Source organism: Wolffia australiana, chromosome 1 (genome assembly GCF_029677425.1).
Source record: "Wolffia australiana isolate 7733 chromosome 1, ASM2967742v1".
Classification (NCBI taxonomy): domain Eukaryota; kingdom Viridiplantae; phylum Streptophyta; class Magnoliopsida; order Alismatales; family Araceae; genus Wolffia; species Wolffia australiana.
This window is the reverse complement of record NC_135835.1, coordinates 21121708-21137542: the sequence shown is the minus strand read 5'-3', so window position 1 is coordinate 21137542 and position 15835 is coordinate 21121708. Positions and strand designations below refer to the sequence as shown.

The following is a 15835-nucleotide window of genomic DNA, read 5'->3' as shown; positions in this document are numbered from 1 at the left end:
CTTTTCCCGTTCTCTCTCTCAATTGTCTCTCCTTATAGTTATTTCTCAATCGCTCTCTTTCCCCCTTATCTCACTCAATTGTCTCTATTTCTAGATCTCCCTCTCATTCACCCTCTTATTTCCCGTCTCTCTCAAAATCATCTCTGTTTCTAGTTCGTTCTCAATCGCTCTCTCTTTCCCCGTTATCTGTCTCATTCTTCTCTCTTTCTAGATCTCCCTCTCGTTCGCCTCTCTCTTTCCCCGTTATCCCTCTCAATCATCTCCCTTTTTAGATCTCCCACTCATTCAGCCTCTCTCTTCCGATTCTCTCTCAATCATCTCTCTTTCACGTTCTTTATTTCAAATCATTTTCTTTCTTTCTCTCGTACTACCCCTCTTTCCATCACACTCTGCTTGGCGTTCTCCCTCTTTTCTATTGCTGTTTCTCTGGAGCTTTCTCTCTCTTAGTCAATCGTCTATCTCTTTCTCTCTACTGCGCTCACTCTCCTTGTACCTCACTATTTCTGCTGTGTTCTCCCTCGCCCTATCTCTGTTTCTCTCTATCTCTTTCTCAGTAACTCTATCCCTCCCTCTCGCCCGTGCTACTCCTCTATCATTCACACTCTCTGTTGGATTCTCTCTTCTTTCTCTATCGGCTCTCTTTCCCTCTCTCCATGATTCTTTCTCTCTATCGGACCCTCTCTCTTAATCGTATCTCTCTCTCCAGTTATTTCTTTTAGTCAACTCTCTCTCTCTCTCTCTCTCTCTCTCTCTCTCTCTCTCTCTCTCTCTCTCTCTCTCTCTCTCTCTCTCTCTCTCTCTCTCTCTCTCTCTCTCTCTCTCTCTCTCTCTCTCTCCGGGCAACATTTGTGAGCCATCCTGCATCAGTAAGGTAATTCAGTTAGTGATCTACTTGGATGATCTGACCCTAATTAGGGTTAATTTAATCTTCAATGAAGATAAATTTACCCTAATTGTATGAAGATTTTGAAAAGGAGGGTAGAGGAGATGGGAAGAATAGAAATCTTTAGGATATCTAAATTGATTTCTTTGATCCATGAGAAGGGATCAAAGGAGTCAAGTACAAGGGTTGAGAACAAAATTTAGTGTGATTTTCTTTTGCTGGACTGGATATAAAAAACAATTCACTAATTTTTTTATAAATTAATCTATTCTTACATATAAAATAAACTTAATCTAATCTTCTTAAAATTGTAAAATTTTCCATTTTCCCCCAATAATTCAGTAATTTTTATCCATTAATGTAGGCTTCATTTGAATTATCTTACTATACATGGAGGTCAAGATGAGCAAGCCCATAAAAAGTTGATCAATACTAAATTTGATCTCATTCTGATTTCAGGATTAAGAGTAATTAAAAAACTTAATATGGACAAATACTAACCGTTGGATCAATATATCTTTTTTTATTAAATATCTCTTTACATGAAAATGCTGTGTCGACTTCTGATTGGCTGGAACAGTTTTAACTAAATTTTGGCGGGTTCTTTCTCAGCGAGCCACGCACCCTGTGGCTGGAAATATGAGAAAATAAAAATAAAACAAATACATATCAGTTTTTGCTTACCTGTGCATTTTTACCAGCGGCAACCAATCAGGCGACGCCATGTCACCTTGCGTGCATGTGACATGCGCAGCACGGAGCAGCACTTACCGCCCAAAAAAGATTACTCGACCAATCACATTTAAGGCATCATATTCCCTTGGGATGGATGAGATTTTTCCAGGTGTCTCCACTTACTCAGTTTCTTGATTTGTATACAAAAGTCCCTGATTTTATTAATGCGCGCAAAGCAATGCAACCCAAAAAGAATTGGACATATGCCCCTCCGCTTCTCTCTTCTCCATAGTTCCCTAAAAACATAGAAAATTGGTATTAATTCATGACGACTCTAAGTATATTTTTAATTGGATCTTTACATCGGCAATGAAAGACCGATAGCTGTTTAAATGGTATATTTACAACCAAAATTTAAAAAGAGTCCCTACAAATAAGTGCTTAAATTTTTTATTAAAAATTAATGTCCTCCTCAAATAAATTCCCAAAAAATTCATTACAGTGGTAGAAAATTCAGTAATTAATCCCCACATCAATTAACATAAATTCAATTTTTAAACCAGCCAATTTTATTTCAATAGAGTTATTCCAAGCATAAATAAATTCCAGAAGTTTCATAAAACAATAGAAAGTTGGCGTAAAAATTAGAATTCACTTGGAATATTAATAAACATATAAATATAAGGTAACAAACATATTTTAGCTTTTTAAATGGATAAAACTGTGCTAATTACATGAATAAAATAAGGAATTTAAGGTCTTATCAGACCTTTTATTTGAGCTTTTACCCCTTTATTCTAAGGATAAAGACCGATATTTACCCTCTATAAGAGAGGTAAGGACCCAGCGGAAGAGAGAGAACAAAATTAAGACAAAAATGTGAACCCCTTACGTTTTTTTCATTATTTAAATGTTGTCTAAGTTTTCCAAGTATTTATAAAATTTCCACTACGATTTTGAAGTTTGGTAAAAAAAATCACTGAAACCCTAATCCGCCGTCATCGTCATTGTCGACTAGAAACCAGCCCACCCAGCTGTGGCCACAAGAATGTGGAGGTACGACCATAGCCACTTGCCGTAGCTGCACCGCGGCAACTGCCACTCACAACCACACGCTCGTAGCCGCCAACCATGGCCATAGCATCCTGCTGCGGTCGCAACCACTAGTCAGGGCTGCTGTTGCCCAGTCGCTAGCCTTGCCACATGTCGCAGCCATAACTACTTGTCGCGCCTGCTGCCCTTGGCAGCCAACTATGCCTCCCACGCAACTAGCCCCCAGCCAGGCCCTTGCTTGCTTAAATTCGAGCTTGGTTGTCTTGCCCTTTGCCAGCGATAGTTAACTATGTCGCCTCAATGTTGTGACGTCATACCTTGCCAGTATTGTGTTGGCCGCCGCTAGCAGACCACTGCCCTGCGCACAATCATCGCTTGTTAGAACCTGTCGCCATTAGGCTAGGGTGCCAGCCACGGCCGTAGCTACTAGCTCGACCGTAGCATGCCTGACCGTCTAGCCCTCAGCTAGTCGCGGTGGACCTCGCCTCCACGAGGCCACACCGTGCCGCTGGTGCGCCTCCCGTCACACCGTGTTGGTGCACACCCTACTGCGCCTTGCAAATGTGCCTGCCACTACCGCTGGCCTACAGCCACAGTGCGTTAGTGCCTACGTCGCTGCTCATCAGCGTGCATCGCCGCTGTTCATTAGGGCCAACGCCGGTGCTCATCGTCGTATGGTGCTCTCCTGGTCACCCCTCGGCTCCCTTATCACTGTTATAGACTTCAAGGTCATAACAAATCTGTTACGCTAGCACATCTTCCCTTTTACACCTTCACTTATTTATTTGAGTACCTTCCGAGTGTGTCTCCACCGTCAGGGTAAGGTTAGTAATAGATAGAAAAAACGTATAGTGGGATAGGTTTCTATTGGTAGAACCTTGGTTGGCGCATCGAAGGCGCTCGTTGATGAATATTATGTGGCTGTAAAGCAAATCACACCATCATGTTTATTTAAGTTCATTGAATAAATATTTATGTTGTTATTATTCCGTGTGATGTTTATAATGAAGTCCATGACTACGTGCAATCACTTAGTGAATTATGATGAGATCATAATATAGTGATCACTAGTCTTGAAACATGTATTCTAATAACCTACTATATGGATAGTCGAGACAGACAGAATTATACGGATAGAATAACACTAGTTGATACTACTTATACGATAAGTATAGCTGATTTTGTGGCTATTAGTGTGGTGACACTAAAGACAGATAGTGGGTACTCTTTCGGGAAAGCGTTCACTGTATTGATCTGTACAAATCCCTGAATGGTATTATACCTAAACGTCAACCAAGTTGATTCAATTCACGGTTGTATAAGTGATCCACTAACCTAAAACACCAAGGACATCTCGTGAGTAGACGACTACATTTTGACCATGACATACAAGCTTCTAATAGGGGGATTCAAATAAGTTATAGATCTGATGTACCAAGAAGCTTATGGAGATGATTGAGTGATCAACATGGGATCATCTGCCCTTAGTATAAGAGGAGATTGACTCAAGAAAGATGATGCAGAAAAATCCCTGGCTAGGGAAGTGAGCATATTGGAGAGAGCCTTCTTCAATGATCCCTATTATGCATCAGTACTAACAGAATGGCGGATTAGGGTCTGACAATAAACCATACCCTAAGACAATAAACCATACCGTAAGTCTCGCCCGGATGATGGATTATACATATACGTTAACCAATGACGGTAAAGGTTCCATGAGAGAGTTTGAGACTGCCTGGTATCTTCTAGAGCAAGGGTGTACCTTGGCACTCCACGGGCTAGAAACTTAACCTATCAATTGGGTTAAATCAATCCTTATTTGATTAATCTATATATTGATATAGTTAATTGATAAGGTTGGTCAATAAATGTTATTGGGTCACTAAAGCTACTAACTAGAAGGGTCACATGCACAAGGTCATAAGGGCATTGGTGGATATATTTTACTTTGTAGGGTTTAAAAAAAAACCTTAAGTAAAATATCAAGAGGGAAATGGGCCACATTTTAAGCACCCATGAAAGTCTGATTTGAAAGCCGCTCCCTTTCTCCATTCTCTTCACTACTCATCCACGGAGAGTGTCTTTATGGTGAGGAGATCTTCTAGATTTTGAGAAGAAGTGAAGAAGAAGACGTGGAGATCCAACCGCCGAGTGATTGCATATATACTTCTAGAGGCCAAATGCGTGAATGGCTTCAGAACAATCTCGGAGCATCATAGTCAAGGGTGGAACGAGCTCCCCACAAGGTACATTCAGTGTTTCATTTTAAATATTGATTGTAAATCTATCAACACGCTTCCGCGTCCATGGAAAGGTGTTTCCCCTGGACAAAGCAAGGCATCAAACCCAACACACGCACCAGCGGCAATAGTCGTACTCTTACTGTCGGCCCTCAACCCATTGTCCGGGTGATTGGGAGCCTTGTGGCCTTTCAGGTCACACTTACTATAATCTCGTGGTCATTGGTGTGCGTCAATGCACGGGTTATACTTCTCATCTATTTTACCGTCTCATAATCATTTGCCTTTCACCCGCATTATCATCTCTGTTGCCTAACATTACTGTTCTTACCCTCCTTGTGGTGTAACACGAGCCGTTCAATCTCGGCGTCGTTCATATTACATCAAATATATCTTGATTATATTTATCTATAGGCTCTACAATGCCTTTTTTGTTATGATTATCACATTTATGTAGTGATCTATATTTAACATTTTATACGACTAAATTCAGTGCTAATTGAAGACGTATAGAGATTTCAAACTACTAACAAAAAATTATGGATACACTATCCACGGATCAATATATACTGAACAACTAGAAGTTAATTTCATGATAATTCTTTGAGTAAATCTCCCACTAAACATGATGCACGGCGGATATTTCCTTTCTCCATAATTTTGAGTGTTCTCCTTGTTTGCCTTTAGCTTCTTCAATCCTGTATGCTATTGAATTTATTTTTCAAGAAACTAAAAATAATTAGCAAAAAGATCCAAGGGAGAATCTTCAGGCTTAAGTTCTGAACAATGCAAATTCTACATTGCAATATTTCTCTCTATGAATACTTTACTACTGGATGAAATAATATAAATATAGGGTCTACAAATACATATAGATCATATAAAGAGCATGTATAGTTATTCAAAAATTCTGAATATACTAAAAAAAATTATAACTGATGATCTCTAGAACAAGACTTCTAACAACGTCACTTCTAACGAACAATTTATTTTCCCAGTAGTATCAAAAACAATTGTGCCAAAAAAATTCCTAAATCCTGTTCCATGTGTTATGATGTTGAAAACTTGTGTGAAAAGTTTCTCGCAAAAAATGAAGAAAAATGGTTAGAAGTTTACTTGCTGTTTGTTGTGCAATTTTACAGCAAGAGAGAGCGGGAAAGTGAGTGTGTGTGAGGGAGAGAGCGAGAAGACACAGAGAGAGTGAGAGATAAAGAGGGTAGTGGAAGTGGAAAACCTGTGATTTTCACAAGTCTAATGGTTAAATATATTGACTATTGGATAGATCTCAAATCATCTTTTAAAGATTTTAACAAAAATGTAAATGCATTAACATACATAATTTTTTTCTAAAATAAGTCCAAGTTAGCCAGTGACTGTATTTTGAAGGACATATAATCTGATTATCAATATGTTATTCAAATATTATACTGTAAATCGAGAAGTTGGCCTATGGAACAAAGTGTCAAATGACACATATCTTCATATATACAAAGGTACCGCTCCACTGCATGTATGAGCTGCAGAGTTTGACAAATCTGAAGTTGGGAATATTTATATGTATAATTCCTGATATGAATACACATATTTGGCCATTGGTTGATATTTGACTTAACATGGTCTACTTCTTTAAAATTCATCAAAACACATAATAGAATTTCAGTTCATAGTATATATTTATCAAAATATTAATCAATCTTATGTTTAAGGATTTAATGTCTGAAGAAATATCTTAAAGTCTGAATATACTAACCTGATCAGTCTCTATCTGTACTAAAAATGATATTTTTAAAATGTCTATCTCATTTCTTTTTTGGCTCACACCCTATGACATAGGGGTATATCTGCCTTTATTTGTGGGGTTTTACGTTATCACTCCACATTTATTGTACAAGTGTATTGTTAAACCAATTTGTACAATTTTATTTGTGTTCTCCCCCTTTTTCTGTTAGATAAGGTCTTGTCTTTCATGTAGGATCCCCCGATATTTGTACTAATGTTGAATAAATGAGCTCTTCAATCTTGATGCTAATATATATATAATAACACAAAAAGTAGAAGGAAATACCCTTCTTTTACCTTTATGTCTTTCATTTTTTACTTTATAATTTTCCTTTTTTATGTTATGGACATTTTCTGATTATACTCGCAAGATGAACACCATGTTCACTACTTAGTATGAATATTTATGTGAGTGCATCTGCATATATTTGCCGTATAACTGCTCTAACTTAATGTTTCTACTATCATTCTTTTTTAACTTAATTTCGATGCAGATTTTTTGTAAAAAAGTTACAAAATAGTGATTCTTGGAAAAAATTTGGTAGCTTAGATCATGAATGCAATTAAATATGATGGCGAGGACGCCAATGCATCAGCCCGGGACACGTCACCGCAGGCAGTCGGGGTCAACACAGACGTTACGGATCCAAAGATGAAGTCAACAGAAGTCAACCCACCTTGGTCAACAGGAGTCAACGAAGAAGTCAACACGCCACAACCGTCGTCCGCCACGTCACCACCCGCGCACGTCTCCACGCGCGTCATGACACGACGCCAAAGGCAGATCCACAACTGCCCTTTGGCGTGACGTGATGCACGTTTTCCCTTGCATGTCTTATTTTCTAGTTATTTTCTCTTTCCTCCAAGGCCTATATAAGGTCATTTGTTTCAAGAACTCATTAGGCAATCATAATTCAAGAATTGAGTTTTTTTTTTTTCTAACTCTTCTTGGAGGATTGCCCTACCCCTTATCTTGCCCTAACCTTCCCGCCGCGCCGTCATCGTCATCACCGTCGTGCCGCCGCCGCCACCGCCGCCGCTGCCGCCGTCGTCATCACCGCGCGCAGCCGCAGCGGTCACACGCCGCGACCGCACGCCACGCGTGCCATCCCGCTGTGCGCCGCGACGCCGCGCGCTGGCGCTGCGCGCCGCCGGGCGGCGCTGCTGCGCTTCGCGCCGGGTGCGCTTCCGCCGCGCGCTCGCGCGCTCACGCTGCGCATCCGCGCCAGCGCTGCTCCGTGCTTCTCCGCGCACTCCGCGCACGCGCGGGAGTTCGTCGCGCCCGACCCGGCGTCCCCGCTTCATAACGTCAACCAGGGCCGGACAACGCCCGGAGCGCCCGTTCCAGTATCACGCCGCCTTCGTCGCCACGAGCAGAATTACCTGCAGCCTCTACACGCACTACGGTGCTGAGGTATACCTGAACCCTGTGGTGTCGGCGTGTTCTCCGCTCAGTATTTTCTCGGAAGTTTCCACCGTCAGAATTAGACTTGGATCTCCTCTTCTTCTCTCCTTTTCTCGAGTGTTTCTTCGCGACGTGAATTCGAGGTATTGATTTCGGTGCTTAGGCATCGTCGCGGTGGGGGAAGACAGTACTCCCGCCCTCGATAAGGGTCGGAGCTGCACCACCAGATTTCATCGGTTTTAAGTCCGAGAATCGACCGTGATTTCTGTGGATTGTTTTATCCCTTACCCATTCCTACCCATAGCCTCGTCATCCGCCCTAAATCGTCCATCCCATAGTCGTCCTACGTCAAAATACAATATAACTAAAATAAATTCCTTGAAGCTGAAAATACCATACCCATAATTTGTTCACTATCTCCATGTTCCAAAAGCAAGACGATGGGAACCTATAAAAGTGAAGTTTGGTATCTTATTAAGCTTTATAGGTGCCAAATGTTTTTCTTTTCATTGAATACTTTCCGAGGCACAAAATGATAAAAAAAATAATCAGCGTTGGGATTTCCTATAGAGGAAATGACGAAGACAATTAATTTAACAGCCTTATAACAGCTAAATAAAAGTCTTCATCCACGAGGCATTACAGTCAAAGCCTCTATGTCAAACACAAACATTCACTAACCAAGGTCACCGATGCATCATTCAATAGGAAGATAAATTGCTCATATACTTTTGTCAAATTGAAACAAAGTCACGGTACATGACCAACTTTTAACTCCTTGTAGCAAAAAATACTTAACTGCTTACGATAAAGTCGTGAGGGTTGCAAGCATCTGCGAACATAAAGATGATGAGATAGATCAATAAAACTGCAATTTTGTGTTTATCTCCTGCTAGTTAATTGAAGCTTCAATTACACTTTAAGAATATATTATTATCAATATCTATATAGCAATAAGTTATTTCTGCTGCTTGATTCACTTTGGCATTTTCTCTTTATTTCTTATCACATATCCTTCATGCTTATAAATAATATTTATTTTATCAGAACACCAAGGGTAAAATCCAAGGATTGAGAACTTAAGCCATATTAATTGTGGTGGTGTCAACACAAGACAAAAAAAAGTAAACGAGTCAGTCTTTATTTGATTATGGTATAAATTATTATACATCGTTATCTTTTAAAACTGATATTTTTCCCTGATTATGGCTACTAAAATTTGTCCCAAAAGAATCTTGGAGAGACAGTCTACTCAAATTTTTTTCATTTTATCATCATTTCCAAAATGCATAAATTATGTCCATTTGAATTGTAGTGTCCCCATACTATTGATAAACCCAAAATGTGCAATGAAATTATACACATTGTAAAGTCATTTTAGGATAATTTTGTGTATTGCATTCAACTTTACAAGAATTTTCATCACATGCACTAAATGGAGCAAGTGATAAAACAATGCATTTTAATATTTTTTTAAACATTTTAGAAGTCCAAACATTTCTTCGTATAAATGCGTTTAAAACATTGTCACTTAACATTAGCACATGTGATAGAGACTTAGCGGAAGGTGTGATGCAGCAAGAACCATTGGATGCCAGAAACAAGCTTCGATATAATGGTATCAAAAGGCATCTTATTTTCCAAAGCTCGCTAGACCAGGGGCGACTTTGGGAGCGGAGCGAAGGAGAAGATGGCATTTAGGACTGATAAATGAATTGAAATCTGATAAGCAGTCAATTCAGATTAAGATTCAGGTCCAAATTCAATAGAAGAAGAGACAGAGCAAAGAATGTTACGAAGTAAATGAAAATTCTGATGAAGAAGTCAGTACAAAGTCAGAAATTATGAAGCAAGAGAGAACCACATGCTAAAGGGATTTTTCTTTAAAGAAATCCATATTAGAAGCTCAGGCAAGTGAGGTGTTGTGCCTACAATCTCGACAATGATTTTGGAAGTGTTTTTTACTTTTTTTATTTTATAAGTGTAAAGTTATAATTCCAAAACGCTATGCTTACCCTACAATAGCTCTGTCAGTTACATATAGGACTTGACGATCCCAATCCGATGCGGCTTTTTAGCGAAGACATAGAACTTACCTTACTTTGGGCTGATTCTGGTTCATTCTTGTTTGGTCCCTGACTGATCCAGACTGGTCCCGGTCTGTTAAGGTTGACTAATCAAAGTTAAAGTAGAGCGTGGGCACCCACTCTACATCAAGTGGGTGCCCACACATGGCGGAATATATGGCATCTAGGCTGAGCTCAATACAAACATCTCCGTTGAGTTGGATTAGATATTTTGATAATTTTATAAAAAATACTCAATAAATATCAAATAATATGATTACAATTCTAGTCCACTTTGACCCTTGGACCAAACCTGTTTGACAAATTGGTCCATTTTTAAATGAAGGACCTACGGTCCGGGTTCAGTCCGCTGAAACTGCTCCTCGTCCTAAATGTACAACCCTACTTACATACATATACATACATATGCATGTATATATGTAAGTTGTTTTAAGTGGGTAGCTAAGGCTGAGCCAGGGAACAACAGCACCCATGCCAATTACAGGCAGGCGAACCCAAGGTGATCAAGCCTGCCCTGAGCTGGCAAGTGGTTGCACCTTGCACAAGCACCAGAAAGCCCACCAAGGAGCGTACCAAGGAACCCCCATAGAGGCTCAAGATAATCAAGCGCATGCACATAGAAGAGGGAAGTAGTTATTTCAATCATTATTCTCTAATGGAATTTATATAGTTATCGTTCTTCTTAACTTTTCTGATATGGTGTTATATCCCATTGTTTCTTTCAGCTTCTTGCCAGGTCGGGAAGTGAAGCAACAACAAATATATTTAGAAAACTACAAATAACTATGAACAGGTTCACATCCATCTGGCCCGAAGCCTATATCATAGTGGGTTGGTTCCAATATGATGTTACAATATCGATCATCCAATTTTCTTATTATAGATTGGATGGCGAGATGATCTATTTCAAATTAATTTTTCATCTTTCCATTTGCTGGCATTTGATTGGTTGAGCTCATTGAAGAGGATGGCAGGATTCCTCTACGAGCGAGTAACCCATGCAGACACTGAGTGGCCAAGCTGACGAGAATGGTGACATGGAAAAAATGGGTGCATCAGATTTCTAAGGGTCCATCGCTGCATTTTAATTGTAGCTGTTGGACAAAGTATCGCAGAGATCAATGGCCAAGGCCAGATCCATCCTGCTTTGCCCTTGGCCGTCAACATTGGGGGTTAGATGGTAGATTCCGACAAGAAAGGGGAAGCATAGGCCATCCTACGTCTCCCGTAGGATTCCCCTATCAAGAAATACTCATCTACGGCCAACATAGGCACTCTAGAGTCCTTAAGAGGGGGTTTAAACCTCCTAATTCTGGCATCTTCCAATCCAGATTTCAAGTGACGGCGGAGGACCCTTTAAAGGCAGTGCGAGCAAGCAGAGGGGAATGACACCCCTCTAATAAGCCAAAGATAGGGGTGCATTATCCAGTTTTAATCCCATATCATTAGTGATTTTAGCTTATGCAGTAAATAAAACCCTAACCTTAAGATGTATAATGATGAGTATAGGGATCGTCCAAGGGAGGCTAGTAAGAAAATTCAATTATTTATCTAATTGGTTTATCTGACCCACATCAGGGTTAATTTCATACTTGATGAAGATAAAATTACCCTATTTTTATCGAGAATTCAGAAAAGAGGGTAGAGGAGATGGGAAGAGTAGAATAATTCATTCTCTAAATTGAGTTATTTGATCCAATAAAAAGGATCAATGGAGTCAAGTAGAGGGATTAAGAGGTAATTTTTATTTAAGTTTGTTTTGGTGATACTGGAATCCAGAATAACTTACTATCTTATAACTATAATCTAAACTTACTTAGCAATTAAATTTATTCTTATTATTTCTTAATTTGCTAGTGGAATAGTTAAATCAACTCAATACTCACTCTTCTTAATCCTAGTAAGAGCTTGTCCATCCTGCTCACGCCAAGCGATTTAGAATTTCAAACCAATATTGAGAAGAATAATAAAAAACATCACTAACAAATAATCCCAAATGCACTAATATTCAAATAGAATGAGGTAAAAAATACCAAATGCAGTTGATCCAGGCTGGTTCTCCTCTCTGTCTTGCACTTGTGAAAGAGCCCCTTTACCATTCATAGTCGTTGGATCAATACTCATTTATTTGATTCAAAGTTTGAAAAACCAGCATTGTGTGTCGATTGCTGATCTTCTGGCAAGATTCATAGCTATTTTGGTCGGTTCTTTCTCCGCACACCACGTACCCCGACGCTGAAATAAGAAAAAAATAAAAAAACACCAAATACATTTCGATTCCAACTTGTACGTTTTTACTGCCCTTACCTAATCTGATGTCATCACGTCGCCTCTCGGGCGTGGATCTTTGTATGCACGACACGGGTGGTGCACTTACCACCCTCAAAATATGCCTCTGCCGATTGCATCTAAGTCCTCGAATCCTCTTCTAACGGCCAAGATTTTGCCAGGTCGCCCCGCTAACTCAGGTTCTTGGTTTTTTTGCATAATTCCCTGCTGTTATTCGTGTGCACAAACTGACGCCACACGAAAATAGTTGGAGGTATGCCCTCCCGCTTCTCTCTCCTCCATATTTACCTAGCAAAAACCATAGAAAAATCCAGATTAATTCAATACAACCCTGGAAATCATTTTATTGGGTTTTTACTCTTGCCACGCGCGGGCAAGAGCTGTTTTAAGGCTATATTTGTGATGTAACACGACCGGCCGGGATCGAGCGGCGCGCGTAAACATCACAAGGAATGGAGGGCAGAGCGGCGGAGCAGCAGCACAAGGCGGACGCTTCGACGGTGGTTGCGGAGTAGGCCCGGCTTCGTTCTACTATCAAGCGGCAAAGAAAGGCGTCGCCGGTGCGGAGCTGTGGCTGTATATCCTACTGCGATCATCTACTTGCAGCGGTAAACAGGCGGCGGCGTGTCATCCAACGTCCGTCTCCTTCTGAGGCTCATCTAGGAGACCGGAGTAACGGGTAAGTGGCTACGGACGGAGCAGCGGCGTAAGGCGGCTGCCTCTATGATCTATCAGCGGACTACAAAGGCTCATCTAGGAGAGCTGTAACTAACTATGGTTCAATCTAAGAAGGCTCTAGCTAACTACGGAGGACTACGCTCCTCGAAAATCTTCTAACGGGCTCTAAGGCGCGTACAGCGCTGGTAGCTATGGTGGCGCACGTAGGCGCGGGTACGGAACTCTAAATCGTGCGTGGTTGAGATGTCGACGGCGACGTACGATGATCATGGTGACGGAAGCAAGCGATGGTGGCAGGGTCAGCTAAGGGCGGACGAGGGGAGGAGGGTAGACGAGGCGACTGAGACGACTAAGGGGGCGGAGGGCGTATGAAGTGACCGAGGGCCGAAGGATGACCGACGGCTATCTAGGCGGCCCAGGGTGATCGAAGGTGACGTGGGTCGGCCAGAAGATATCGAGGCGGCTGAGCCCGGACGTTGTCGGTCGGAGAGGGCCGGACTGGCTGGAGGTCCGTGGAGGGCCGGCGGCGGACTGGCGGTCGACGGTCGGCCGGTCGATGGTCGAGCGACCGACGGCGGTTGGCAAGAGGACGGCCGTCACGAGCCACCGCGGCCGCCCCAGGCCACCGCGGCCGCCCCAGGCCACCGCGGCCGCCCCAGGCCACCGCGGCCGTCGAAGGCTTCCGGTGTAGGCCGGAGGCCACGGGAGGGGTCGGCGGCGGTCTGAAGGGCCGAGGGCAAAAGGGCAGCCGGGCGCGTGTGGTGGCCGTGGACGTCGTGGAGCCCGCGGTGGCCGTGGATGGCGTGGCGACTGCAGCCGGCTAGGGAAGCCACGGCGGCAGTGGGTGGTCGAGGGAGCCGCGGCGGCCAAGACGGCCTGGGCGGACGTGGGCAGAGGAGGCGACCGATGGATGAGAACAGAGGCGCCACCATGGCGCGGCTTTGAGCGATCCAGAGGGCTCATTGGAGATGGCGGCGCCGACGGAGACGACGGCGGCGCTCCGATGACGAGGAAAGGGCAAGAAACCCTATCGCCCAAATCCTCGATGGCATTTCCGTAATTTTTCCCAACTTCAAAAATACTCTAAAATCTCTCAAAATACTCCTAAAATGCCTAAAACTCAAAGGACAAAGGGACTACATTGTGGAAAAACACTTCAATCTCGATTTTTCAATTCTTCTTCTTGGGTGGTTTCATACATGGGGCACCCTCCCCTTTATAGGGAAGGAGGGACCATATCCGTTATGGATGGTGAAAAGACAAAAGAAAGGAAACAACAAACAAAACAAAAAAAAGTAATGAATATATTTCCTTAAGGCTTGATGGTCCCCCATCAATTTGTAACCAAAATTCCAAAAGAGCCCTCCAACTTTAGAACTTACTTTAAACTCCTATTTTCCTTATAATTATATCCTTTTATATTAAATATTCATTTCTTCAGCGAATAAATTCCCATATAAATTCAATAAAATGCTAGAAAAATCTAGAAAATTCAGTAATTCATCCCCACATTAATTAACGATAAATTTAATTTTTATATTTAAATACACTTATTCCAGACAAATAAATTCTAGAAAATTCATGAATTAACAAAAAAAATTGGGGTAAAAATTAGAATTCACTTGGAATATTAACTAATGTGTAAATATATGATAACAAGCCTATTTCAAACTCTTTTAGTTGATAAAGTGTGTTAATTACATGAATGAGACAACAAATTTAGGGTGTTATGATACTCCTATTGTTCCTAGTGCGCAGGGTGGTGCCAGAGGAGGTATGGAAAACACCTAGGATCTGAACCAGCATGGAGGAAGGCTGGAGGAGGCACACACCAAAGCAAGGAGGCGGAGATTGGTGCATCTAATCTCATACCACCTGAATCAGGGCAATCTAGGTTAGCTTCTGAGATTGGTGCATCTAGTTGATATTCATGTTTTTTTGCATACATTGGGTCATAAATTGTTATTTAGATTGATATCATCATGTTTCTATCTCGGGGGCTCATTGAAGCATTTTTTCAAACATTTGCAACGTGTCAACATAGATACCTTATTTTCTCTTTATTTTCTGGCATAAAAATATAAAAAGATACATACAAATACATATAGCTATATATTAAATACTACACCTATATAAACGATACTCTACCATTATAATCAGACTATTAATCATATATGTTCGTTCTTAATTACAGTTCTTAGTCTCTCTATCTTCTCGTATGCTCCCTATATCTATCTAGATAATTAATTATATTATAAACCAAGATAATCCCTATTCTCTTACCTAACTCCTTTATGCTTAATATCTTAGGATGATAAGTATTTTTATGTATCAATCTATATCTTGATAAATATATAATTTGTTACTTCCCTATCATAGATAACATTCTCTCCCAATTTTATTATTTGTTCTACTTCTTACTAATCTAAATAATGTGATCTACAAACTACTTACATTATATTACTATAAGCCCCTATTCCTATATTACTAAAATCTTAATATCCATTATCATTGTTTTGATTCAGACTCAAACAACAATATTTATGAAAATTTTCTACATAAACATTTTATAACGAATATAGGGAAAGTAAGTGGTTGATCCACAAAGAGGCAGAAATTTAATTACAGAATTATTTCTCAAGGATGGGATGAAGAAAATTATTTTAAAAGTGAAAAATATAATATCTGGGATTTTTATGGATTTTTAAGTAGTTTATATAATTTCCTATGGTTTAAATTGAAGCAG

General features: G+C 40.8%; 2 long non-coding RNA genes across 2 annotated transcripts; one reads left to right on the top strand and one right to left on the bottom strand.

Moving 5' to 3' along the window:
- Window positions 1-12037: 12037 nt before the first annotated feature.
- LOC144710656 (uncharacterized) lies at window positions 12038-13444 on the bottom strand. Its single transcript, XR_013583362.1, has 2 exons — window positions 12430-13444; window positions 12038-12357 (listed from the first exon to the last, which is right to left on the bottom strand). It is a non-coding gene; the product is annotated as an uncharacterized LOC144710656 (long non-coding RNA).
- A 137-nt stretch (window positions 13445-13581) lies between these two features.
- On the top strand, window positions 13582-14285 carry LOC144710660 (uncharacterized). The gene is made up of 2 exons (XR_013583365.1): window positions 13582-13710; window positions 13749-14285. It is a non-coding gene; the product is annotated as an uncharacterized LOC144710660 (long non-coding RNA).
- The last annotated feature ends 1550 nt before the right edge of the window (window positions 14286-15835 follow it).